Below are 25858 nucleotides of genomic sequence, written 5' to 3' on the forward strand. Positions count from 1 at the left end.
CTAATGGAAAATTAGGACATGGAAGGATTTGGAATGTTTAGTAGTAAGGGTATTTGGTCATTTAGTTATTAAAATGAATTAAAAACAAAATTAAAAGCCAATTTTTGTCCATCTCTCATAGCCAAATTCAAGGGTTCCATACTAGGTTTGTTTAAGCTTCCAAGCCCATAAATGATCCAAGCCCTGTTTTTAATGTTCTTTAGTTTTTGGAGTCCCGGAAGCTCGATTAAGCTTATGCTAGCAACAATTCAACCTAGGGTTATATTTGGAAAAATACCCATAGGTGAAATTTGTGTATTTTGATGTTTATGATAGAATATGGGGTTTTAAATTATGTTAGACAACTTGTGCTACTCGGTTTTAGTGAAAACGAGTAAAAGGCTTAATCGGCAAAAATACCTAATAGTCACAAGTATATGTTAGAGAGAGAATTTGATGTTTCCATAGAAGGGAAAAGTGATCAGCATGTTATAAAACAAAAATAAGGAATAAAGTTAATTCCCGAGCCTAGGGGCAAAAGTGTAATTATGTAAAAGTTTAGGGGAAAAGTGTAATTTTTTAAAGTCGTATAAATGCTTTTTGATAAATGTATGTATAAATAAGATTAATTTGGTATTATAGATCAAGAAAAAGAGATTCAAGTCGTGATGAGAAAAGAAAAGATTGTGGACTAAATTGCAAAATCTTTATATTTTGGTACCAAGGTAAGTTCATGTGTAAATAATGTAGCATAAATGTTATTTTAAGTTATTAATGTTAATTATATGATATGCTGATTTTTAATCGTGAAATATTATGCTTTGTGGTTAATGTTGAGTAATATGCAAATTATGTTTACTACTTGATAAATATGAATGCTACCGAGTATCGGTTCCGATATCCATGGAAGACGGCAAATGTGAGATCGAGGGAAAAAGCCCGTTTGAACCTTAGGAATAGATTAGGATACAAGTGACATGTCACTGGGATGGTTGAGCATCCGAACTCGTTGAGTTGAGTCCGAGTTCACTTATGGATGCAAATGTCCGAACTCGTTGAGTTGAGTCCGAGTTCGTGAGATGTAACTAGGCATCCGAACTCGTTGAGTTGAGTCGAGTTCATTTATGGATGCAACTCCCGAGCTCGTTGAGTTGAGTCGAGTTCACTTAGGGGCGGGTTACATGATTTCTTGATTACATATGTGGCACTTATGTGCAAATTATCCATGTATCCGAGTTATATTCCGATGTGTTCAACGGGTGAAATTTCTAGTGAAATGGAAGAACACTTAAGATGCAAGGACGTTTGGTAAGTGTTGTGAAATGGACACTTTGGACAGGTATGTTCTTAACCCTCGGGTTGAAAATAGATACAACAACGATAAGGTGGTAAGATGAGAATGATGTTTAAAGATGTGATATATGTTTTGGTGGTACCATGCTAAAGTTGTTTGGTATATTTGTATTGTTATGTTACTTGTTATTTACATATGAACTTACTAAGCATTTATGCTTACTCCTTCCTTTTCATTCACTGTAGTTTTGAACAAGCCGGCTCAGGAATCGGGACAGGTCGAATGTTCGATCACACTATCCAAAGGACTTTATCTTGGTAAATGGCTTGTACAACTACTTAAGTATGGCATGTATAGCAATATACCTATTTTGTGTAAATAATTTTATGATATGGCCATGTTTGGTTGAGAAAATGTTTGATATTGATAAGTCATGGTGATGGCTAATTTAGATCATGTTTGATATCATGGAAGTTTAACAGGTTATCTAGTTCATAAAAATTCATGGAAAGATGAAACTTGCCTTAAAACAGAATATTGCTGCAGCAATGACATGAATTTGAAAAATCACTAAAAATATATAAATAGAACTAAATGATGAGTAAGTTATGAAATTGAAGCTTAATGAGTCTATTTTCATATGGATTGAACAAAACAGGAATATAAATTATATTTTATGAGATATTTAAACTTTTGAAACAGGGCCAGAGTGATTTCTGATCCCCTGTTCTGATTTAAAAATTCATAATAAATTTTACTAAAATAATTAGAAGTTTTATTTATATGTACAGATTCCTTATTGAGTCTAGTTTTATATAAACAAACCTTATGTCATTTAAATTTTTATAGAGATATATCTGATTCGTAATACACAGAGGTCAGAGTAGTGAACCCTAAATAGGGGATACTTAATTAATAAACTGTACTAATTGGACCAATAAAAAATTCTAGAAAAAAATTAGTAAATAGATATATGATCTAGATTAGGAAAATTTACGGATCTTGATTTGAGTTTCGTAACTCGAGATATGATTTTTCTTGTAACTGTGACGCGAGTAGCTAGAAAGCTGTGAATGTAGAAACAAATGATTTGAAGTTCTTAAATTGATAAATTATGTTCGGTAACCCTCAAGCTCGACTCTGGTGATGGTCTCGGGTGTGGGGGTTATATTTAGTGGTGTCAGAGCAGGTTAGTCAGTTCTCGGACTACATGTTGTATGTATGGATTTTGCTATACATGCCATATGTATGAATTGTGATAGTGTGACGACTTCTGACCTTTTTAAATGATTTTATATAGTAAATGGATCCCGATCCAGCTGTGTCAGATGAAGTAGTGAGTAATGGCCAGCTCTGGCTGAAGGGGCAGCGGCGACTGAAAACCACCTCCTACTGTTGGTCAGGGAGGAGGAGAAAGGGATCGGGAACCTTTCTCCAAATGATGAGTGCATGGTACACTGAGTTCGTTCGTACGAACCCAAATATACGACCTCCCCCAATTCCTCAACCTATGCCTCCAATGCCTCAAGGAGTGGATATGATAAAATTTCACAGAACCCCATTGATAGAATTCGTAAACAAGGGCTGAAGAATTTAGAGCAAATATTGATGATGATGCAGAGAAAGCAGAGTTCTGTCTTGAAAATTCTATCCGGGTATTTGATGAATTATCTTGTACACCTGAAGAATGTTTGAAATGTGCTACATCTTTGTTGAGAGATTCAGCCTATAATTGGTGGAAGACTTTATTTCGGTGGTACCGAAAGAGAGGGTAACCTGGGAATTCTTTCAAGAAGAGTTTCGGAAGAAATATATTAGTGAAAGATTTATTGATCAGAAATGTAAAGAGTTTCTTGAGCTGAAGCAAGGTAATATGACAGTCTCAGAATATGAAAGAGAGTTTGTTCGATTGAGTAAGTATGCCAGGGAATATGTTCCTACAGAAGCCAAGATGTGCCGACGATTTGAAGACGGGCTCAACGAAGACATTAAAGTATTTGTCGGGATCCTTGAACTGAAAGAAATGGTATCCTAGTTGATCGAGCTTGTAAGGCTGAAGAACTACTTAAAGAGAAGAGGAAGGTAGAGGTTGAGACACGAAATTGGAAGAAAAGGCCAATGAGTAAGGCACCTTCACAGCAACCCGGAAAGTCAAGAAATATGAATCCTCATTCCCAAGTTTCAGCTGGGCAATCATATGGAAATTTTAAGAAGCAGAATGTGGGTCCTAAATCTCAGAATACTTCTCAGCCAGTGTAGGGAATTCAAGATTTGTTAAACCTGAGTGCCAGCGGTGTGGTAGAAATCATTTTGGTCCGTGCAGAGCAAATGAATGTTTTCGATGTGGTTCTCCGGATCATTTTATTAGAGACTGCCCAGAGAGAGCTGAGAAAGAAAAATTTCAGAGTGTAAAAGCTAGTGGTGCAAACTCGAGGGGAAGGTATCAGAAAAGCTGGAAGTGAAACAAGCAGTAAGAATGTAGCCAGAGATGCAGCAGTTAGATCTGAGGGAAGAGCTCCGGCTAGAACTTATGCTATTAAAGCGCGTGCAGATGCTTCCTCACCCGATGTGATTACCGGTACATTTTCTCTTTATGATATTAATGTTATTGCTTTGATTGATCCTGGTTCTACTCATTCATACGTATGCATTAAACTAGTGTCTAGTATGAATATACCTGTTGAGAACACAGAATTTATGATTAGAGTGTCGAACCCGTTAGGCAAATGTATGATAGTTGATAAAGTAAGCAAGAAATGCCCTTTAATGATTCGGGGTCATTACTTTCCGGCCAACTTGATGTTGTTTCCGTTTGATGAATTTGATGTTATTTTAGGTATGGATTGGTTGACATTGCATGATGCTATAATAAATTGCAAAGAAAAGGTTATAGAATTAAAGTGTGAAAGTGGTGAAATTCTGCGGGTTGAGCTAGACAAATTAGAGGCATTATCTAGTATGATTTCTTCGATGTCGGCTCAGAGATATTTGAGAAAGGGTTATGAAGCTTATTTGCGTATGTAATTAATACAAAAGAAGTTGAAAAGAAAGTTGAATCAGTGCCGGTTGTGTGTGAATTTGTGGATGTATTTCCAGAAGAATTGCCGGGTTTGCCTCCAGTCAGGGAAGTAGAATTTGGTATTGATTTAATACCGGGAACAGCTCCGATCTCGATTGCTCCATATAGAATGGCACCAACAGAGTTGAAAGAATTAAAGTCGTAGTTGCAAGAGTTGACTGATAAAGGCTTTGTGAGACCGAGTTTTTCACCTTGGGGTGCTCCCGTGTTATTTGTGAAAAAGAAGGATGGTTCTATGAGATTATGTGTTGATTATCGGTAGTTAAACAAGGTGACAATCAAAAACAAGTATCCGTTGCCGAGAATTGATGATTTGTTTGATCAGCTAAAAGGAGCGACATGGTTTTCAAAGATTGACTTGAGATCTGGGTATTATCAGCTGCGAGTAAAAGAGTCAGATGTGCCTAAAACTGCTTTTAGAACAAGGTACGGTCATTATGAATTTTTAGTTATGCCATTCGGGTTGACAAATGCTCCTGCTGTGTTTATGGATTTAATGAATTGCATATTTCGGCCATACTTGGACAGATTTGTTGTGGTGTTTATAGATGATATTTTAATTTATTCAAAAGATGAGACAGAGCATGCTGAGCATTTGAGGATAGTTTTGCAAACTTTGAGAGATAAGCAGCTGTATGCTAAGTTTAGTAAAAGTGAATTTTGGCTCCGGGAAGTTGGATTTTTGGGTCATATTGTTTCAGGTGATGGTATACGGGTTGATCCTAGTAAAATTTCAGCCATTGTTGATTAGAAACCACTGAAAAATGTAACTGAAGTTAGAAGTTTCTTGGGGCTAGCTGGGTATTATCGGCGGTTCGTAAATGGATTTCTATAATTGCTGCTCCTATGACTAGACTACTCCGAAAGGATGTTAAATTTGAATGAACGGAAGAATGTCAACAGAGTTTCGAAGAATTGAAAAAGTTATTAACTGAAGCACCAGTGTTGATACAACCCGAATCAGGTAAAGAATTTGTGGTGTATAGTGATGCTTCTCTAAATGGTTTGGGGTGTGTACTCATGCAAGAAGGAAAAGTGGTGGCTTATGCTTCGAGACAGTTAAAACCTCATGAGAAGAATTATCCTACTCACGATTTGGAATTGGCTGCGGTGGTATTTGCTTTGAAGATTTGGCGACATTATTTGTATGGTGAAAAGTGCCGAGTATATACCAATCACAAAAGTCTTAAATACTTGATGTCACAAAAAGACTTGAATTTGAGACAGCGAAGATGGTTGGAGTTATTGAAAGATTACGAGCTTGTTATCGATTATCATCCAGGAAAAACGAATGTGGTTGCCGATACTTTAAGCAGAAAGTTGTTGTTTCTTTGAGAGTTATGAACACTCAGTTGAAAATTTCAGATGACGGTTCGATTCTAGCAGAGTTAAGAGCAAGACTGATGTTTTTACAAGAGATTTCTGAAGCTCAAAAAAATGATCAAGATTTGCTAGCCAAAAGAAAACAGTGTGAAGCTGATACGGGATCAGATTTCAGAATCGGTTCTGATGGTTGTTTGATGTTTAAAAATCAGATTTGTGTACCGAAAAATGATGAGTTGATTCAAAAGATTTTGCATGAAGCACATAATGGTTGTTTAGCGTTCATCCGGGCAGTACGAAGATGTATAATGACTTGAAGAAAATGTACTGGTGGAGTGGAATGAAAAGAGATATTTCCGAGTTTGTATCAAAGTGCTTAGTTTGCCAACAAGTGAAAGCTGAACACCAAGTACCTTCGGGATTACTCCAGCCTATTATGGTTCCTGAATGGAAATGGGATCGGATTACTATGGATTTTATATCAGGGTTGCCGTTAACTCCAAGGAAGAAAAATGCCATCTGGGCAATAGTTGACAGACTGACTAAATCGGCTCATTTTATTCCAGTACGTATAGATTATTCTCTTAATAAGTTGGCTGAATTGTATATCTGAGAGATTGTTAGACTTCATGGGATACCTTTGTCAATCATTTCGGATAGAGATCCGAGGTTTACCTCACGGTTTTGGCAAAAGTTGCAAGAAGCATTAGGTACAAAGTTAAATTTCAGCACTGCCTTTCATCCACAAACTGATGGACAATCAAAGAGAGTAATTCAGATTCTTGAAGACATGCTCAGATGTTGTGTATTGGAATTTCAAGGTAGTTGGGAAAAGTATTTACCGTTGGTAGAATTTGCTTATAATAATAGTTATCAGACAAGTTTGAAGATGGCACCTTATGAAGCATTATATGGTCGTAAATGTCGGACGCCATTGTATTGGACTGAACTCAAGGAAAATCTGATTTATGGAGTTGATTTAATAAAAGAAACCGAAGAAAAGGTGAAAGTGATTTGAGATTGTTTGAAAGCTGCTTCAGATAGACAGAAATCTTATGCGGATTTGAAACGAAAAGAAATGGAGTTTCAAGTTGGTGATAAGGTATTTTTGAAAGTGTCTCCATGGAAGAAAGTCCTTAGATTTGGATGAAAGGGCAAGTTAAGTCCGCGTTTTATTGGACCGTATGAAATAATTGAAAAAGTTAAACCGGTAGCATATCGGCTAGCGTTACCACCCGAATTAGAGAAGATTCATGATGTGTTTCACGTATCTATGTTACGTCGGTATCGTTCGGATCCTTCACATATAATTTCACCGACAGAAATTGAACTGCGACCGGATATGACATGTGAAGAAGAACCAATTAAGATTTTAGCTCGAGAAGTCAAACAACTAAGAAATAAAAGTGTTGCACTTGTAAAAGTGTTGTGGCAAAAGCATGGGGTAGAAGAGACTACATGGGAACCTGAAGAAACTATGAGAAACCAATACCCACACCTGTTTACCGGTAAGATTTTTGAGGACGAAAATCCTTAAAAGGGGGGAAGTTGTAATATCCTGAATTAGGGCGTAATAGGAATAGTGGTTTTGTGACCACAAATCTGAGATAGAAATAATTATTTTACAATGATTTTGATGTTTATGATATGATTGCATGATTGTGTGAAAATTTCGTGATGAAATTCTATGCCTAAAGTGCTTAAATTGAAAGTAGGGACTAAATCGAATAAGTTGCAAAACTTGCATTCTAGAAGTTTTTAGTATGAAATTGTTTTGGAATATTAATGAGGAGGTCTTAAATAGCAATTTGACCAATTTTAAGTTCATGGACAAAATTAGGACATGGAAGGAATTTTTGGAATGTTTAGTAGTAAGGGTATTTTGGTCATTTAGTTATTAAAATGAATTAAAAAAAAATTAAAAGCCAATTTGTGTCCATCTTCTTCATTAGGCCGAAATTTCAAGGGTTCTCCATAGCTAGGGTTTGTTTCAAGCTTCCAAGCTCCATAGTAAGTGATTCCAAGCCCCGTTTTTAATGTTCTTTATGTTTTTGGAGTCCCGAAAGCTCGATTAAGCTTATGCTAGCAACAATTCAACCTAGGGTTTATATTTGGAAAAATACCCATAGGTGAAATTTGTGTATTTTGATGTTTTATGATAGAATATGGGGTTTTAAATTATGTTAGACAACTTGTGCTACTCGGCTTTTAGTGAAAACGAGTAAAATGGCTTAATCGGCAAAAATACCTAATAGTCACAAGTATATGTTAGAGAGAGAATTTGATGTTGCCATAGAAGGGAAAAGTGATCAGCATGTTATAAAACATAACAATAAGGAATAAAGTTTAATTCCCGAGCCTAGGGGCAAAAGTGTAATTATGCAAAAGTTTAGGGGCAAAAGTGTAATTTTTAAAAGTTCGTATTAAATGCTGTTTTGATAAATGTATGTATTCAATAAGATTAATTTGGTATTATAGATCAAGAAAAATGAGATTCAAGTCGTGATCGAGGAAAAGAAAAGATTGTGGACTAAATTGCAAAATCTTTATATTTTGGTACCAAGGTAAGTTCATGTGTAAATAATGTAGCACAAATGTTATTTTAAGTTATTAATGTTAATTATATGATATGCTGATTTTTAATCGTGAAATATTATGCTTTGTGGTTAATGTTGAGTAATATGCAAATTATGTTTACTACTTGATAAATATGAATTGCTACCGAGTATCGGTTCCGATATTCCATGGAAGACGGCAAATGTGAGATCGAGGGAAAAAGCCCGTTTGAACCTTAGGAATAGATTAGGATACAAGTGACATGTCACTGGGATGGTTGAGCATCCGAACTCATTGAGTTGAGTCCGAGTTCACTTATGGATGCAAATGTCTGAACTCGTTGAGTTGAGTCCGAGTTCGTGAGATGTAACTAGGCATCCGTACTCGTTCAGTTGAGTCCGAGTTCATTTATGGATACGAACGCCCGAGCTCGTTGAGTTGAGTCTGAGTTCACTTAGGGGCGGGTTACATGATTTCTTGATTACATATGTGGCACTTATGTGCAAATTATCCATGTATCCGAGTTATATTCTGATGTGTTCAACGGGTGAAATTTCTAGTGAAATGGAAGAACACTTAAGATGCAAGCGACGTTTTGGTAAGTGTTGTGAAATGGACACTTTGGACAGGTATTTTCTTAACCCTCGGGTTGAAAATAGATACAACAACGATAAGGTGGTAAGATGATGAATGATGTTTAAAGATGTGATATATGTTTTGGTGGTACCATGCTAAAGTTGTTTGGTATATTTGTATTGTTATGTTACTTGTTATTTACATATGAACTTACTAAGCATTTATGCTTACTCCTTCCTTTTCATTCACTGTAGTTTTGAACAAGCCGGCTCAGGAATCGGGACAGGTCGAATGTTCGATCACACTATCCAAAGGACTTTTATCTTGGTAAATGGCTTGTACAACTACTTAAGTATGGCATGTATAGCAATATACCTATTTTGTGTAAATAATTTTATGATATGGCCATGTTTGGTTGAGAAAATGTTTGATATTGATAAGTCATGGTGATGGCTAATTTAGATCATGTTTGATATCATGGAAGTTTAACAGGTTATCTAGTTCATAAAAATTCATGGAAAGATGAAACTTGCCTTAAAACAGAATATTGCTGCAGCAATGACATGAATTTGAAAAATCACTAAAAATATTATAAATAGAACTAAATGATGAGTAAGTTATGAAATTGAAGCTTAATGAGTCTATTTTCATATGGATTGAACAAAACAGGCATATAAATTATATTATATGAGATATTTAAACTTTTGTGAAATAGGGCCAGAGTGATTTCTGGATCCCCTGTTCTGACTTTAAAAATTCATAATAAATTTTACTAAAATAATTAAAAGTTTTTATTTATATGTAAAGATTCCTTATTGAGTCTCGTTTTAATAGAAACAAACCTCATTGTCATTGAAATTTTGTATAGAGATATATCTTATTCGTAATACACAGAGGACAAAGCAGTAGAACCCTGAAACAGGGGATACTTTAATTAATAAACTGTACTAATTGGCCCAATAAAAAAATTCTAGAAAAAAATTAGTAAATAGATATATGAGTCTAAATTCAGGGAAAATTTACGGATCTTTATTTTGAGTTTCGTAACTCGAGATATGATTTTTCTTGTAATTGTGACGCGAGTAGCTAGAAAGCTGTGAATGTAGAAACAAATGATTTGAAGTTCTTAAATTGATAAATTATGTTCGGTAACCCCTCAAGCTCGACTCCGGTGATGGTCTCGGGCGTGGGGGCATTACATGTAATTTCATATTCTGAGATGAAGCTCTGTTGTACGTAAGTGAAGATTAGCTCTTTTTCTAGTTAGGTAAATTTTCAATTCAATGTCGATTCTAACACTTTCTTTCAGCTTGTGACCACACCCCCTAACCAAGCCTCATTAAAACCCTCCAAAGACCTTTTTATTGATGTATCATCTTAAATTATAGTGGTGGAGATTTGATTTTCATGCAAGCCTATGGTAATGACTTTTCATTAATGACTTTTGAGTGCTTCATTTATTGTCCTTAAACACCTCGAGTGATTTGAGTGAATCTTTAGTAAGGATGTGAAAATCTGTGATATTCTGAATCAAAGGTAATTACTTAGATGCGGAGAGACACCTATGTTTGCATGACTAAATACTCAACTTGGAATGTTTGAAACTTTTATGTTCTTTCAGTTGAACTCTCAATGTATGATTACCTATGAATTATTCTGAGATATTATCGATATAAATTATAAGTTGAGAAGAATTTATTTTGATTATGAGTTGAGAATTGTGCTTGAGGACAAGCAAATGCTTAAGTGTGGGGGTATTTGATAAACCGTAAATTATACATATTTTTACCCCATGTTTAATCCATTTTATGGATGATTTCCCATTAGAATTGGTGAATTTGATGCTTCTAATGCTTTAATTTCATGCTTTATACTTAGGAGAGCATAGCAGAGCGAAAGGAACGAGAAACTGGCCAAAAACAGAGAAAATGGGCCAAGGTACGAAATCAACATGGCCTGGACCTCCTCACACGGGAAGACCACACGGCCGTGTCAATTTGGCAGGCTCAAGCACGGCCTGAAGTAGTCAAACATGAGCGTGTGCCATGGGCGTGTCCCTGCTGAGCCCAAGTTTAGTCCAATTCAGAAAAGGCTAATTTTGAGGGCTTCTAGGCATTCCAAAGCCTATAAATACACCCTAGAGGAGGAAGAAAATGGAGACGGAGAATAGGGAGTAAGGAATTACTCCAAGAAAGTCGATTGATCCATCTCAACAGCCGGAGTCATCATCAAGACTGAAGATCTCTTCTCAATTTCCCTTCAGGAGTTTTGGGTTTTCTTTATGTTTTGTATTCTTTATTCTTCTAAGATGTTTTCTTATTTAGTTATGAACTAAAGCCCCTAAATACCTAAGGGGAATGAAACCTAAGACAAATCTTGTTATTATTTTTTGAATCATATGATAAATATTTAACTTGTTCTTAATTATGTGTTTTTAATTCTTGTTTTGATATCCCAGGATACTGATTCAAGACATGCTGTTATTCAGAGGAGGAATAGACCCTGTCTAAGAGTACATTTGTCATAATTAAGCGGAGTTGATTGCACGCCTAGACATAGGGTGACAAGATTTTGTCGGATTAGGGTGAAACCTAATAAGGGGATCCATAGATCGAGTTAATGCAACCCTAGAGTGTTAATTAGAGAAAAGTCTCAGTTATTCAATCTAGGGATTAGACGTTATTAGTCTTGAAGAGGGATAATAACATAACTTCAGGATCTCTACGGAACAAGTTGAATGAATAAATCGTCCGATTCGGAGCCAGAATAACAAGTAAAGTCTAGGTGGATTTTTCCTTAAGTATTGTCTTAAGTCAATCGATTTTTCCCAAAAGAAATTCCCCAATTCTTTTCTCTATGCGTTCTTAGTTTAGATAATTAGTTAATTAAAGCAAAACATCTTTATTCTTAGGCTAGATAATAAAAAGACAGTCATTACTAGTACTTTTAGTTCCTTTGGGTTCGACAATCCGGTCTTGCTAAAACTATACTACTGTTCGATCGGTACACTTGCCTACATCGCGATAATAGTTAGTTCAAGAACGAGTAACTATAAATATTTAAAACCTATCACGAAATAACGCGATCAATCATAACAACTTTTATACCGAGATTATCATTAATGCATTTTCACATTTCACACTTATGCTATAATCTATCCATATGCCAATTATGCCAAAATCAATCATCGAGTACTTAAGTCATATGCACACATTCATCCATGTCAAACAACATGATCACACCATAAAACATTGGAAAATACACATGAATAATCAAATGATCAGCATAAGCCATCATTCATGGCTATATACAAATTGGACTATAACCATTATAGGCCAACACATTTGGCCACATTAGCATTGACAAAATTACAAAGATAGGGCCCCTATACATTCCATAGACTTAAGTATTTGAATACTTATACCACAAATGATAGCTTGATAGTGTGATTGAATATCCGGCGATCTCCACCCTGCGCTAGCTATATAAACCTATAAGAGATGAAAAGGGAGGGGGTAAGCTATAAAGCTTAGTAAGTTCATATGAAAATAATAAGCAATTTATTAATATGCTTTTGCCAAATTCTTACAACATGTTCTCAAGGTATCACAATTATAATTGCATATTATTCCACTATTTGTTCAAATTCCAGTCAAGCTGTCTACTCGAGTCATAGTTGCTAAATTATTTATTTCTAGAGATATGGAGATCCAAATTAATATTTGTTAATTTTTCCTGAAACTATATTCACATATATTCTTACCATCAAATTTTCAAAATTTTTGGTTTAGCCAATAAGTACAGTTTATTCTTCAAAGTTACCCTTTTTCGCTATTCGATAGTTCTGACCCTCTTCACTAAAAAATAATTATATCCTCATACAGAATATGAATGATGTTCTCATTTGTTTCTTTAGAAAATAGACTCATTATAGATTCTAATAATATAAACCATAACCCCTAATTATTTTTGTACAATTTTTAATGATTTTCCAAAATCAGAACAGGGGATTCCGAGATCATTTTGACCCTAACTCACAAAAATTCAAATATCTCATAATCTGAAATTCTTTTGCTTACACTGTTTCTTCTATGTAAACATAGACTCAATAAGCTTTAATTTTATATTTTAGTCATCCTCTAACTCGATTTCCACAATTTTTGGTGAATTTTCAAAGTTGGACTACAGTTACTGTCCAAAACAGTTTTAGTACAAAAATGATGATAACTAAGCTGATCACACCTTCACCAATCATTTCAACCATCATGGTATAAATACATATTTATACAACATAAGCATGAACTGACTTATTTACTTCGTTACAAAGATGCATTATAACTCATGTACATACCTGTACGAATCCTTACCATTTCATACATACACGTAATGCCGTTGCATCTTCAATGTCTCGCACACTAAGTGCCATACTCAATGTCTTGCACACCAAGTTCCATTATTAATATGTTGCACACTAAGTGCCATATACATATATAGCCAAAGCTATCTCCAATCGCACACCAAGTGCCACATTTAGACGAAGCTATTTTGAACTGCGCATTAAGTGTCATTTCTTTTTAGTCGATATGTCGTTAAACATAACAATAGTCATGTATATACAATTTATATAATATCAAAGCATTAAAAGCATAAATTTAACAATGCTTATTACATATACCTCGATTGTTAAAACGACAGAACGGATCGATTAGTTCGGTTATTTGTTTTTCCCCTATTCTAGATCCAATTCTCGATTATCTCAATAAATTGAGCCATGAAGATGCCGAACCCTAAAAGACAACCATGGTTGTTTCTTTTCTCTATATTCGGTGGAAGATGAAGAAATATAACATGATTTTGGCTTATATTTTATTTATTATTAACTTTAATTACCTATTTACCTTTAACCCTTTAAAAATATTAATAAATACACCAAATGCCACTCCACTAACCTCCACTATCTCATAAATGGGCTATTTACCACATAAGGACCTTCTTTATTTAATTCCATAGCCATTTAATACCTTTAACTTATAGAATTCAACTTTTATGCTTTACGTGATTTAGTTTTTTTTACCGAATTAACCACTCAAATGGTAAAATTTCTTTACAAAATTTTCACATGAACATTCTATCATACTGTAAACCTTATTAAAATAATAAAATAAATATTTTGACTTTGGACTTGTGGTCCCAAAACTACTGTTCCGATCTGACCCAAAAATGGGTTGTTACATTCTGGAGGAACCTCACCACCACTCTAGCATCATTAGTAGGTAAAGATTGGGCTTCCACCCATTTGGACATATAATCAACGGCTACTAAGATGTATTTATTTCCAAATGAGCTAGGGAATGGACCCATAAAATCAATACCCCATACATCAAATATTTCACATGAAAGTATATACGTTTGAGGCATTTCGTTATGTTTGGAGATATTACCTATTCGTTGGCATTTATGACAAGAATTAACATACCTATTGGTGTCTTTGAATAGTGTGGGCCAATAAAAACCTGATTCGAGCACTTTATGTACGGTCCTAGTCCCACTGTAATGTCCTCTAGTCGGTCCTAAGTGGCAATGTTCCAAGATTTTAATTGCTTCTGACTTTGTAACTCATCTTCTGATGACTTGATCTGCACATATACAAAAAAGAAAAGGATCCTCCCAAAAGTAGTTTTTAACATCAGTAAAGAACCGCTTCTTTTGTTGATGTGTCAGCCCTTTTGGTGTAACATTAGCGGCTAAATAATTCGCAATGTCTACAAACCAGGGTTCCAGAGTCAGATATAGCAAAGAGTTGTTCTTTAGGGAATGAGTCATTTATCTCATGTTCATCAAGCTCTTTAAGATTTGGGTTTTCTAATCTGGATAGATGATCTGCTGCAATATTTTTCACTCCCTTCTTATCTTGAATTTCTAAATTAAATTCCTGCAACAATAATATCCATCTTATTAGTCGAGGCTTTGCATCTGTTTTAGTAAGGAGGTATTGAAGAGCTGAATGGTCAGTGTATACAACAACTTTAGATAATATTAAATATGGTCTAAATTTATCGAATGCAAAAACCACAGCTAATAATTCTTTCTCAGTCGTTGTATAGTTTTCTTGTGCGACTGTCAATGTCTTACTAGCATAATAGATTGGTTGAAAATGCTTGTTTCTTCGCTGTCCAAGAATCGTACCTACTGCAAAATCACTCGCACCAATTCCAATCAAGCACAACTACAATCGGAGCGTTAATTAATTCATCCTTAATAGTATTAAATGCTTCTAAACATTCCTGATTGAAATTGAAAGGCACATCTTTTTCTAGTAAATTCATTAAAGGCTTAGCTATTTTAGAAAAATCCTTGATAAATCTTCTATAAAATCTATCATGACCTAAAAAACTTCGAATAGCCTTAACTGAACTAGAGGGAAGCAATTTCTCAATAGTTTCAACTTTTGCTTTGTCAACCTTGATCCCCTTGCTAGAAATTTTGTGGCCTAACACAATCCCTTCACAAACCATGAAGTGACATTTTTTCCAATTCAGTACAAGGTTCGTTTCCTCACATCTTATTAGAACTCGTTTTAAATTTTTAAGGCAAAGATGGAAGGAGTTACTGAATACCGAGAAGTCATCCATAAATACCTCCATAATGTCTTTTACGAGTTCATCAAAAATGGCCAACATGCATCACTGAAAAGTAACAGGGGCACTACATAATCCAAAAGGCATTCGTCAATAAGCAAACGTACGGTATGGACATGTAAATGTAGTTTTCTCTTGGTCCTCAGGAGCTATTGGGATTTAGAAGTAACCAGAGAGTCCATCTAGAAGCAATAATACATATGCCTAGATAATCTTTCCAACATTTGATCAATGAATGGTAAGGGAAAGTGATCCTTTCTTATGGCATCGTTCAATTTCCTATAGTCAATGCAAACGTTCTATCCCGTTACTGTTCTTGTTGGGATCAATTCATTCTTCTTATTAGCCACAACAATCATGCCTCCTTTCTTAGGGACAACCTGCACAGGACTCACCCATGAACTGTCAGAAATAGGATAAATAATCCCTGCATCTAGAAGTTTAATTAGCTCAGCTTTTATGACTTCTTTCATGTTATGATTCAGTCGTCTTTGAGTTTGCACGCAAGGTTTATATTCATCCTCCATTAAAATATTAAATGTGCAGAAAGAAGGACTGATCCCTCTTATGTTAGAAATCTTCCAGGCTATAGCTCTTTTATGCTCCTTCAACACTTGAAGTAACTCATCCTTTTTAGTTGGCTGTAAATCTAAAGCAATAATTACTGGTAATATGAAGTTATTTCCAAGAAACGCATATTCTAAGTGAATTGGTAATTGCTTCAATTCCAATTTAGGAGGTTCTTCAACAGAGAGTTTTAATTTTAATTCCTTGTTTACCTCAATACCCTCATAGCTCTTCTGTCTCAGTGAAGACTCATTAGAATTTAACTCGGCTTTTGCCTTACTAATGCATAATCATCGTCATTTATCTCCTCTCCTTGGGCAAGGCACAGTTCCAACGTGTCCTTATGAATGATTTCCTGTAAAGAATCTTGAGTAGCATGATCAATAGAATCAATAAAATAACAGGAGTTATCTTGTTCTCTAGAAAATCTCATGGCATCATAAATTTTAAAAATAATCTCTTTTTCACCTACCCTAAGCACAAGTTTACTGTCACCCACATCAATAACAGCCCTAGCAGTGGCTAAAAATGGGTGACCTAAAATTAAAGGCAACTCAATATCCTCATCCATGTTAAGCACAAAAAAATCAACAGGGAATACGAATTTATCTACTTTTACGAGTAGTCTTCAATAATTCCCCTAGGATATTTACTAGATCTATCAGCTAGTTGAATACTCATCCTAGTAGGTTTTGGTTCCCTAAGGCCAAGTTGCTTGAACATTTTGTAAGGCACCAAATTAATGTTAGTGCCTAAATCAGCTAGTGCCTTTTCAACATTTAAACTACTAATTAAGCAGGGAATAGTAAAACTTTCTGGATCTTTTAGTTTGGTTGGTAGTTTATTTTGGAGTTTGGTCGAGCACTCTTCATTGAGTTCTACTGTAGACAACTTTTCAAACTTCCTTTTATTTGTTAGAAGCTCATTCAAGAATTTTGCATATGTAGGCATCTGCGAGATAGCTTCAACAAAAGGTAAGTTAATATGCAACTATTTAAAAAGTTCAAGAAATTTACTGAATTGTGCGTCCATGCAGTCTTGCTTCAACTTTGTTGGATACGGGATTGGTGGTTTATATTCCCTCAGCACCAGTTTTTCACTATTTTCGGGTTTTACCTCCTCATCCTCTTTCCTATAGGCTTCTTGTGGCAGCTTCCTTTCAGATTCAGTTAACACTTCCCCACTTCTTAGGGTAATCGCTTTCACATGCTCTTTTGGGTTGGGTTCGGTGTTACTAGGCAGATTCCCTGGTGGTCTTTCTGAAATCATCTTAGCCAGCTGTCCTATTTGATTCTCGAGCCCTTGAATCGATGCTTGTTGATTTTTAAGTGCAGTTTCAGTGTTCTGAAAATCGGTTTCTGCCACTGAAATAAACTTCATCATCATCTCTTCAAGGTTCGGGTTTTTATCTTATTGGTAAGGTTGCTATTGGAAGCCTGAAGAGGGTGGTTGACAAACCGTAATTTATACATATTTTTACCCCATGCTTAACGCATTTTATAGATGATTTCCTATTAGAATTGGTGAATTTGATGCTCCTAATGCTTTAATTTCATGTTTTATACTTAGGAGAGCATAGGAGAGCATAAGGAACGAGAAACGGGCCAGAAACTGAGAAAATGGGCCAAAGTACAAAATCAACACGGGCTGGACCTCTTCACATAGGCAAACCTTTGGCAGTTTCGAAGCACGATTCACATGGGCGTGTCACGCGAGCGTGTCCCTGCCGAGCCCAAGTTGAGTCTAATTTGCAAAAGGCTAATTTTGAGGGCTCTTAGGCATTCCAAAGCCTATAAATACACCCTAGAGGAGGAAGAAAAGGGAGACATAGAATAGGGAGTAAGGAATTACTCTAAGAAAGCTGATTGATCCATCTCAGAAGCCGGATTCACTTTCATGACTAAAGATCTCTCCTCAATTTCCCCTTCAGGAGTTTTGGGTTTTCGTTATGTTTTGTATTCTTTATTATTCTGAGATGTTTTCTTATTTAGTTATGAACTAAAACCCCTAAATACCTAAGGGGAATGAAACCTAAGATGAATCTTGTTATTATTTTCTGAATTGTATGGTAAATATTTAACTTGTTCTTAATTATGTGTTCTTAATTCTTGTTTTGATATCCCAGGATACTGATTCAAGATAAGCTCTTATTCAGAGGAGGAATGGACCCTGTCTAAGAGTACATTTGTCATAATTAAGCGGAGTTGATTGTGCACCTAGACATAGGGTGACAAGATTTTGCCGGATTAGGGTACCTAATAAGGGGATTCATAGATCGAGTTAATACAACCCTAGGGTGTTAATTAGAGAAAGGTCTCAATTATTCAATCTAAGGATTAGACGTTATTAGTCTTGAATAGGGATAATAACATAACTTAGGGATCTCTGCGGAACAAGTTAAATGAATAAATCGTCCAATTCAAAGCCAGAATAACAAGTAAAGTCTAGGTGGATTTTTCTTTAGGTATTGTCTTAATTCAATCGATTTTCCCAAAAGCAATTCCCCAATTCCATTCTATGTGAATTCTTAGTTTAGATAATTAGTGAGTTAAAACAAAAACCTCTTTATTTTTTGGCTAGATAATAAGAAGACAGTCATTACTAGTACTTTTAGTTCCTTTGGGTTCGACAATCTGGATTTGCTAAAACTATACTATTGTTCGATAGGTACACTTGCCTACATCGCGATAATAGTTAGTTTCAAGAACGATTAATTATAAATATTTAAAACCTATCACGAAATAACGCGATCAAGATTTTAGCGCCGTTGCTGGGGAACTGAGATATTAGGAACGCTCAATTTTTATTACTTTAGCCATTTATTTTTCTTGCAATTTAATTTAATTTTTTTTATTATTATTACCTATTAATTTACTTTGTCCTTCTTTTGGCAGGTTTTTATAGTTTATGACTAGAAAAAACCTGTCACGACCACTACTTTTGGACGAAGAAATCGATCGCACAGTTCGCAGAAACCAAAGAGAAATAAGGTAAAGCTTAAGATACACAGAGAACGAGCAAGAGGACGATACTCAACCCCTAGCCGAAGAGATGGCTGAAAACCAAGACAATCAGCTACCTCCTACAATTGTGGTTAATCAAAATCCTACTCCACGCACTATGTATGATTATGCTAAACCTTCTTTAACAGGAACTGGATCGAGCATAGTTTGACCTGTTGTAGCTGCAAATACTTTTGAACTGAAACCTAACACTATTCAAATGATACAGCAACTTGTTCAGTTTGATGGTTTGCAGGATAAGGATCCCAACGCTTATTTAGCCAACTTCTTAGAACTATACGATACATTTAAAATTAATGGTGTTTCTGATGATGCCATTCGTCTTTGGTTATTCTATTTTTCATTAAGGAACAAAGCTAAACAGTGGTTGAACTCGTTACTACGATGGTCAATTACTACTTGGGAATAAATGACCGAAAAATTTTTACTAAAATATTTTTCGCCGGCTAAAACGGCTAAATTACGTAATGATATCTCTTCTTTTGTGCAGATGGATTTAGAAACACTCTACGATGCATGGGAGAGATACAAGGACCTTTTGAGAAGGTGCCCTCACCATGGGTTACTGCTTTGGTTACAGGTTGAAACGTTCCATAATGGCCTGAATCCTTCGACTCGACAAATGGTTGATGCAGCTGCTGGCAGAACCATCAATAATAAAACACTTGAAAATGCCTATGAGTTTATAAAGAAGATGTCACTAAATAACTATCAGTGGCAAGTCATGAGGACAAAGCCAACGAAAACAGCCGGCATTTATAACATCGATTCAGTCACCATGCTCTCTAATCAGGTAGAACTCTTGAATAAGAAAATTGATGGTTTTTTTAGTTCTTTACAGGTTCACCGAGTAATTTAGTGTGAAGTAAGTGGAGGTGGAACAAGCCATTCGGAATACCAACCTTATGGTCACAATATGTATAACGAGTAATTAAATTACATGGGTAATAATCCTCGACCTCAAAACAATCAATATAGTAACACTTACAATGCAGGTTGGAGGAACCACCCCAATTTCTCGTGGGGTGGTCAAGGAAATCAAAGACCACAACCACCTACAGGCTACCAACAACCACCCTACCAATAGGAAAAGAAGCCGAACCTTGAAGGGATGCTCTCAAAGTTTGTACCGGTGTCAGAAACTCATTTTTAGAATACCGAGACAGTACTTAAAAATCAACAAGCATCGATCCAAGGGCTCGAAACTCAGATAGGCCAGCTTTCCAAATTAATCTCCGAATGACCACAAGGTAGTTTGCCAAGTAATACCGAACCTAACCCAACGGAACAGCTCAACGCGATTAATGTTTAAGATGAAGAAGGGGTTGTTGAGCCTGAGCCAGAACCGAGGCAAGAAACTGTGGTAAGCAAAGGTCAAGGTGAGGTAGATCACAATAAAAACAAAATGATTCATTTCGAATATAAACCTCATGTGCCATACCCCAATGCGACAAGGAAAGACCGCTCAGATGAACAATTTGGTAAATTCTTTAAACTCTTAAAAAAATTACGCTTTAACTTACCGTTTATTGAAACGCTATCGCAGATGCCAAACGCAATAAAATTTTTAAAGGAGCTTTTAGAAAATAAGCATAAGTTGGACGACGCGTCGTATGTGGAGCTAAACGCAGTGTGCTCAGCTATTCTGCAAAATAAGCTACTGAACAAACTAAAAGATCCAGGGAGTTTTACGATTCCTTGCTTAATTGGTAGTTTAGATGTTAATAATGCATTAGCTAATTTAGGGGCTAGTATCAACGTCATGCCTTACAAAATGTTTAAGCAGCTAGGTCTCGGGAAACCCAAACAAACTAGGATGAGCATTCAATTAGCAAATAAAACTATAAGATTCCCTAGGGGTATTATTGAAGATGTGCTAGTTAAAATCGATAAATTTATATTTCCCGTTGATTTTATTGTTCTAGACATAGAGGAGGATAGCAACACTCCTTTAATTCTAGGAAGGCCCTTTTTAGCAACTACTAAAGCAATTATTGATGTTGGCACAGGTGAACTTACACTCCATGTGGGAGACGAAACAGTCACCCTTCAAGCTCACAATTCTGGCAACACAATAGAAATTGAAGGTGATCGTCTAAACCATTCTACTAAACTGACAATATGGCGCAACCTTCTTTGCAGGAAATGAGTCTGAAGGAAGTACATGAACCATTCTTAAGCAATAGTAGAGGACCCATTCATGACGATCAAAGGCTACAAATCGAGGAGCTAGATGAATGGTGGACGCATAAACCGAGAACACCCGACAAACTGAATTTACGACAGAACGAGCTCAATACCTTTCCAAATCAACTTAAGGTTGGAGATAAAGTCTTATTAGATGCCGCCGATCCTCACATTGTCACTACTACACCGAATGAAGAAATCCCTGTTACGGCACTTAGTATTTTTCCATTCGGTACAGTTGAGGTAATTCACCCTAAGTTCGGTACTTTTAAGGTAAACAACACTCGTTTAAAACCTTATTTTAATGAGATTAATAGCAAGAATGACGAGTATAAACTCATCAAATCACCATGATCATTCAACAGAGAGGTAAGTCGAGCTTAGACTATAAATAAGCGCTTCTTGGGAGGCAACCCGAGCACTAACTGTGTTAACTTCTTTAAAATTTAGTCTTCAACATCTAACTTACTAACAGAGCACTTGAATACAGGTTTTCCACAGGGACACGGCCAAGAGCATGGGCGTGCTTATGGCCGTATGAAAACAGGGCAACAATTTTTCCCAAACACGAGCTACGATAAAATGCCACGGCTGTGCGACATGGTCGTGGTTGAACCTGCCAAAACAACACGGGCTTGAGACACGTCCATGTGTAAGAACCGTGGTCGAACCTGTTAAAATAGCACGTCCGTGTCTACCACCCGTGGTCGAACCTGCCAAAGTAACACGGGCGTGGAAGAAGCGAACAACGCTAGACACGGCCGTGCCATGTACACCTACACGCCCAATGAACACAGACGTGTACTAAATGTCAGACGCACCCAAATTCAAAATTCACGAATCACACGGGCTGAAATTGGGGAACACGGGCGTGTTACCTGGCCGTGTGCCCCAAAATCTATAAATACCTTGCACTATTCACTTTCTTCCCCATTCGAAAACCCTAACCCTAGCCGCTGCAAGTCCACACGCCCTTCCTACCACGCCCGTGCACCGCTTCCCACTCCATTTTTGACGCTCAATCTCTCTCCCCTAGCGTTTTTTAACTCCTTTCACTTCTATTTTACTTATTTCTAATGCTTATTATCAACATAATCTTCATATCTTTTGAACTATTTTTCATTTTGCTCATTATTCTATCATTTAATATGCATTCTTAGGTTAGTTATCATACATTTCGTATTAAATCGAGTTATTAGGGAAACCTCATACCCATGACATTACTATGCTTATTCTCATGCTATTACCATGCCAATGCCTATCATTTAATTTGCATTCTTAGGTTAGTTATCATACATTCCATGTTAAATCGAGATTAGGAAAACCTCATACCCATTACATTACTATTCTCATTCTCATGGTTATTTTGGTTGAGTTTGCTTCGTATTAGTAGTTTTGGCTGAAATAGTTAGTTCAAATTCATGACTTTTTACTTTTTCAAATTCGTTTAACTATTATTATTATTCTTTATATTGCAGGCTTATAATGTTATCTTCACGAGGAAAGAAGGTCGCTGTCCCTGCTTCGAAAAAGAGGAAGGGAACGTCATCTTTCGCGGGTCCAACCATGGAAATTCGTCACCCTTTCCTTCAGTTCACCCGAAGGCCCCAATAAGAACTTTTTCAAATACTTCGGGCCCGACCTTTAATTGCGGGCCGCTGCATCGACTGGGCTGCCGTAGAATAAGTTCAGCTAGCTGATGCGATTCGGGCCCTCTTAACCACCGACCCTTAGGAGCTATTCTTTTGGATCATCGAACTAACATACCTCGAGCTCACAATGGAACTATGCTCAACGTTCCATCTTCAAACTGTAATGACGAACTACGAAGATCCCGGTACGGTCCAGTTTCGCCTAGGCGGGTTAGTCTGCCAGCTAAGCATCCCAGAGTTCTGTGCTGCACTGGGTTTATATACAGAGAAATTCAAGGAGGAGAATTACTTACATGCTCTTAACCACCACATCCATCGTTCTCCTTCACGGTGCTGAGACGCACTAGTACCAAGTGGGGCCACCTACAATCCTAGCCAGACCAAGGCATCGGCTCTCCCTCCATCTCTGAGGTACCTACACGCCATTTTGGCTCACACGATTACAGGGAGGCGAGAGAGCACTAGCGTCGTCAACACTCACGACGCCTACTTCTTATGGTGCATGTCGCACAGGCACGTCATCGACCTTGCCTATTTCATTGCCCTCGCGATTCATCACCAGACAGAGCAGCATAGGAAGAGGGTCATCTCCATTGGCCCCTACGTGACACTGTTGGCTCGACACTTTGGGCTCCTCAGCACTGCGACCCAAGAATCATCCCTTACCCTCATCGGCCAGATGTCTCCACAAGGCATCTCGAGCATGCTTAGCATGAGGATGATCGAGAGGCGCCAAGAAACCTACCCTCCCCAATATCGTCTCACCCAATCTACCAAAGAGAAGGCCCACGAGGACATTCCTGATGATGTCCCTCCATAGCATGAGGACCCACCGACTCAGCCACCACCACCCTCTCGTCCAATTCATGCGGCGACTTCATATGCTGACATCTCTGAGTGCCTCACTCGATTCGAGCAATAGTGTTTTCAACAATTTGACAACATTGATGCTAATCTACAGTAGATTTGTCAGCACCTCCACATCTCATCGCCAGTCCCACCTCGTGAACCATCCAGCGATGAAGATGTTTAAAAATATTTATTTATTATTTTATGTTTTTAATTTTTATTAAAACTACTTTTTATTTTTATTAGATTTTAGAATTTTATTTTTAATTATCAATTTCGATTATTTCTTTATGAGTAATTATTCTTCCAAATATCCCATAAAAATTTCCTGATTTTATCACAGTTATATAGAGCTCTTATGCTCATCATCACATAGGAACTAAAACTCCACCGAGAAAGGTTCTCCACGACTGCCATGTCCTAATCGACCACGACCATAGCTACCACTAGATATAATATTCTTTTGGCATAGGACTTATGGATTAATGAACCTCTACAATCGTTGGAGTATCCTCCTTCACTCTCGAACCGATTACTCTCCAAAACTCCAGTTCGAGGAATTCATCATATAGGAAGTTTCACTTCTCCCCCTATCTTATTTTTATATTTTAATATCTATCTTTGTACATTGAGGGCAATGTGCATCTTAAGTGTGGGGGGTATTTATTTCATTATCAGAAAAATCCCTGAATAACTGCTCTGTCCTCTAGAAAAGCTCTCATATCATATTTAGGATAAATTTTGATTGATTTATGATTTTAATTGATATATCTTGAATTAAAACATAGGCATTTGTGCATTGATTGTTTAAACCTTTAGACATTAGAGAATCAAGCATGATAAGTTGATTTTTAAGAATTTAAAATCTTATGTTGTTTCTCCAAAGTTTAGGTATTACTTTGAGTTGGAATTCACACGTTTTAAACATCAAAAAGCCATAATTTTTGTGAGATTTTTTAGCCATTTTCTGTGAATTCTTAGTTTAGTTAAAACAAAAACCTCTTTATTTTTAGGCTAGATAATAAGAAGACAGTCATTACTAGTACTTTTAGTTCCTTTTGGTTCGACAATCTGGTCTTGCTAAAACTATACTACTATTCGATAGGTGCACTTGCCTACATCGCGATAATAGTTAGTTTCAAGAACAATTAATCATAAATATTTAAAACCTATCACGAAATCACACGATTAGTGGTGGTCTCTGATTCCCTTGGTCTCCCTATGAGAAATTTGGGTGTTTCCTCCACCCTGCGTTGTAAGAGTTACTGTAAGGATTATTTTGAGGTCAAGGATTATTACCCATATAATTTATTTGCTCATTCTCCATGTTATTCTGTATTTCTCATTCCAACTCCACTTGCATCGCACTGCATTACTGGATGTACCTACGTAGAACCAAATAAACCATCAATCTTTCTATTCAAAAGTTCTACCTAATTTGAAAGCATAGTAACCGAGTCGACATTAAAAATGTCGGCTACTTTTGTCAGCTTTGTCCTCATGACTTGCAAATGATAATTGTTTAGTGACATCTCTTCTATGAACTCATAAACCTCTTCAGGTGTCTTATTATTGATGGTTCCACCAGCAACTGCATCAACCATTTGTCTAGTTGAGGGATTCAAACCGTTGTGGAAAGTTTGAACCTATAGCCAAAGAGGTAACCCATGGTGAGGGCACCTTCTCAAAAAATCCTTGTATCTCTCCCATGCATCATCAAGTGTTTCTAAATCCATCTACACAAAAGAAGAAATATCATTCCTAACCTTTGCCGTTTTAGCCGGCGAAAAATATTTAAGCAAAAGTGTTTTGGTCATTTGTTCCCAAGTAGTGATTGACCCTTGTGGTAACGAGTTCAACCACTATTTAGCCTTATTCCATAATGAAAAGGGAAATAACCAAAGGCAAATGGCATCGTCAGAAACGCCATTGATCTTAAAGGTGTCACAGAATTCCAAAAAAATTTCTAAATGAGTTTGGATCCTCGTCCTGTAAACCATTAAACTGAAAAAACTGTTGTATCATTTGAATCCTATTAGGTTTCAGTTCAAAATTATTTGCAGCAATAGTAGGTCTAACTATACTCGATTCAACTCCTATTAAATTGGGCTTAGCATAGTCGTACATAGTATGAG

General features: G+C 36.4%; 2 non-coding genes across 2 annotated transcripts; one reads left to right on the forward strand and one right to left on the reverse strand.

The window, feature by feature from the left end:
- Positions 1 to 19492: 19492 nt before the first annotated feature.
- On the reverse strand, positions 19493 to 19599 carry LOC121231614 (small nucleolar RNA R71). The gene has a single exon (XR_005929670.1). It is a non-coding gene; the product is annotated as a small nucleolar RNA R71 (small nucleolar RNA).
- A 5786-nt stretch (positions 19600 to 25385) lies between these two features.
- LOC121231104 (small nucleolar RNA R71) lies at positions 25386 to 25492 on the forward strand. The gene has a single exon (XR_005929172.1). It is a non-coding gene; the product is annotated as a small nucleolar RNA R71 (small nucleolar RNA).
- The last annotated feature ends 366 nt before the right edge of the window (positions 25493 to 25858 follow it).

This window comes from Gossypium hirsutum, chromosome A06, assembly GCF_007990345.1.
Source record: "Gossypium hirsutum isolate 1008001.06 chromosome A06, Gossypium_hirsutum_v2.1, whole genome shotgun sequence".
NCBI classification, from domain to species: Eukaryota; Viridiplantae; Streptophyta; class Magnoliopsida; order Malvales; family Malvaceae; genus Gossypium; species Gossypium hirsutum.